We start from the raw sequence: 1,018 nt of genomic DNA, 5'->3' as shown, positions 1-1,018 counted from the left end.
CAGAGAAGCTGTGGCTGCCCCTGGATCCCTGGAAGTGTCCAAGGCCAGGTTGGATGGGGCTTGAAGCACCCTGGGATAGTGGAAGGTGTCCCTGCCCATGGCAAGGGGTGGAACTGGATGAATTTTAAGGTCCCTTCCAACCCAAACCATTCCATGAATCTGTGATCTGTCACCACTAGCAAGGGATCACAATTTTTATGCTGAGCTATTTTGGTTACAGACAACATGTGACATGTTTGTACTTCTAAAACACACACAGGTTAGAACCTGCCTCGATAAACTTAAATTTCCCTCAGTTTCATCTTTGCAGACAGTTTAATCAATGATCATGTGAAGCTGATGTCCCAGCTACAAGATACATACACACACACACACACACACACAGAGAAAACTTCGAGCCCCTACGTTCATTTTTCCTGCTGATTCTCTGCAGTAAGAAAATAAAAAAATGCCTATTTTACAGTATTCTCTGTTGCTAAAAAGGGCCAAAGTTAAACGCTTATGATACAAAGCTGGCAACAGAACTCCTAAAGGAGCCTCATCACCTCCATGGGGAAAGGGGGCACCCCAAGAATAAATAATTTCTGTTGTTGTTCTTCTATTATTATTATTAATATATTTATTAATTTTTATGGCGACTTTATTTTTAATTACTATTACTTTTACTATCTTTTACCCTAGATCTCCATGGGTTCTCCTGTTCCCAGGGTATTCATCCAGAAAATAGGCAAGTTACCTGGAGAGGTAGTTTTCAGCACAGCCTAATTTCAAGGATAACACTCATGGCCTGGCAAGGAAGTCCTAAAACACCCCAGAACCTCGTTTTTCACAATCTCATCTCAACGAAAACTCACCTGGTCAGGACAAAGGGACCCCCCAGCCCAGCTCTAGGACAAGGACACGAGGGACACAAGGCACGACCTAAGGGAAAGAGGGGTATATTATATAATTAATACGTGATTATATACGTGGGGAGGATGCTGACAGCACAGGTGTGCCCCCGCCGTGCCCTCCCGCT

General features: G+C 43.8%; 1 protein-coding gene across 1 annotated transcript in view; it reads right to left on the bottom strand.

Moving 5' to 3' along the window:
• Positions 1-1,008, bottom strand: part of HDHD2 (haloacid dehalogenase like hydrolase domain containing 2) — a 14,716-nt gene extending 13,708 nt beyond the window's left edge. Inside the window, exon 1 of the mRNA XM_008928620.3 lies at positions 855-1,008. The gene's annotated coding sequence lies outside the window, so the exon portion shown is untranslated. The remainder of the gene's footprint in view (positions 1-854) is intronic.
• Between the last annotated feature and the right edge of the window lie 10 nt (positions 1,009-1,018).

Source organism: Manacus vitellinus, unplaced genomic scaffold (assembly GCF_001715985.3).
Source record: "Manacus vitellinus isolate BGI_N305 unplaced genomic scaffold, ASM171598v3 scaffold_42_pilon, whole genome shotgun sequence".
NCBI classification, from domain to species: domain Eukaryota; kingdom Metazoa; phylum Chordata; class Aves; order Passeriformes; family Pipridae; genus Manacus; species Manacus vitellinus.
The sequence above is the reverse complement of the archived record's forward strand: the minus strand, read 5'-3'. Positions and strand labels throughout refer to the sequence as shown.